The 1,923-nt window shown below is 47.3% G+C and overlaps 1 long non-coding RNA gene across 1 annotated transcript; it reads right to left on the bottom strand.

The window, feature by feature from the left end:
• Positions 1-209: 209 nt before the first annotated feature.
• Positions 210-1,628, bottom strand: LOC137413209 (uncharacterized). Its single transcript, XR_013622097.1, has 3 exons — positions 1,560-1,628; positions 1,306-1,444; positions 210-274 (listed from the first exon to the last, which is right to left on the bottom strand). It is a non-coding gene; the product is annotated as an uncharacterized LOC137413209 (long non-coding RNA).
• Positions 1,629-1,923: the final 295 nt, after the last annotated feature.

The raw sequence follows: 1,923 nt of genomic DNA, 5'->3' as shown, positions 1-1,923 counted from the left end.
GACCTTAATCATAATATCACAGTCAATACTATTATAGTCTTTCCTGGGTAAGTAGGCTTCACGACTGACACTGTGTGACGGCGGACAGGTGGTCTTTGGTGACACTCATTGGTGTGAGCAATATGGACAGCACCCTTGCAGTGAACGTTCCCTCTTTGTATGAGAAGAAATGTCCCTCCGGCCAGTCGCGCCGACATCGACAAAGTCTACCCCGTACAGCTTGGTTGCCGAGCTCAGCTTAACTGGTTTGGCCATCTCAATGACCAGGTGGAACCTGAGAAGTAAGAAGATGAAGTTTAAAAACTACCGGCTGTGTCAATATTCTCTTCACTATATGTAATGTTCGTGGGACAATAGACGGACCAACAAACTGAGGTGTGAGGGGTTTATGGGGGTGAGATGGAGGATGACCTGAGGTGGTGGTCCACTGCCACCTTGAAGCCTTGGAGAGAAGGGTTAGGGTTAAGGATCTTGCTCAGACTGACATAGTCCTCCTTACATTCAGTTAATTTGTTTTTAATTAAAATATTTGTGTTTATCCGAAAGGTTTTCCCCAATTTCCCTGTCATCAGTTCTACAGAATCATCAGTTCTACAGAATAAACAAGATACCTGGTATGCCCAACTGTTCTGTACTCCACCCCTCCTCCTCCTCCTCCTCCTGCTCCTCCACCCCCTTCACATTACTCTTCCCCTTCACATCCCCTCCCCCCCGCCTCCTCGCTCCTCCCCTTCACATCCCCTCCCCCCCGCCTCCTCGCTCCTGCCCTTCACATCCCCCCCACCCCCTCCTCGCTCCTCCCCTTCACATCCCCCCCACCCCCTCCTCGCTCCTCCCCTTCAAATCCCCCCTACCCTGGTTTTCCACATCAATGTGTGTGCCATCTCTCAGGTGGACGTTAAGCTGAGTGTCCTGTCTGCTAGCAAATGTTGGTGGACCTCAGATATCCAACGGTGCCCTTCACGAACAATAAGCGAGTTATCCCCAGCATCCTCAACCTATTACTGTAATAATTCCAGCTTTAACCTGCAGGGGGCACTGCATCAGCCTTACCTCGGCAATGATGCAACCAGCAGGCTAAATTCAGAATAGAATCCCAGTCCAATATTAATCCGCTAACAATGACCTTTCCTTCATGTCTCCCCCTCCCTCTCAGGTTTATAAACTCCCAACTCAAATTCTGTACCAAATCTTGTTATCCTCGAAAATCAAAGTCTTCCATTTGTGGCATTATGAAAAAATAGTTACTTAAACCAATGACGACATATCACACATGTGGCCTATTCAACCCGAGTGGAACCTCACCTCTGTGACTTTGGAAGGCAATTCTCAATGGGAAGTGTCTCTGTGTAGGTCTCCTGACAAAGAACATTGCCGGTAATAGTGCAGACAGGAGCAGGTGCTTGTACAGCACCGTCCAAGTTGTATAGTAGGCCCGAACCATCTGGCAAGGCGAAGAACAGTGAGCGCGAGAGAAGGGTGACAAAGAGAGCGGTGAAACGCACAAATAAATACTACAACAATGTCGTGATTGTTACTCTTTCCGAAGTTTTAGTTACCTTATTGTGACTCAGCATGTACAATTCTTATCAATGGTAGACACCAAGGATATGTCCACTCCATGGCAGCTTGCACAGCGATGAAGGAGTCATGCAAGAATAGTGTGATAAACAAATCCCGAAATAAGGCACCACTGACTGCTGGAGCAACTTCGGGGTGAGGTCACAACTGTGCGCAGAGCCAAACTAAATAAACAAACAAGCATTGACCTTGGAAAGAAGAATAAAATTGGAGGAGAGGCTGTCTTTGGCTCTTTTGGATTGGAGGAGTCTCACAGCTGGCCCTCATGTCGAATCATTTTAAAATATATCAACATTTACTTGACGGGGTATTGACATTCAGGAAAAGGAAACTCATCATTGA

The sequence above is a fragment of the Myxine glutinosa genome, chromosome 1, assembly GCF_964187855.1.
Source record: "Myxine glutinosa chromosome 1, kmMyxGlut1.1, whole genome shotgun sequence".
Lineage (NCBI taxonomy): Eukaryota > Metazoa > Chordata > Myxini > Myxiniformes > Myxinidae > Myxine > Myxine glutinosa.
This window is presented reverse-complemented; position numbering and strand designations above follow the sequence as displayed.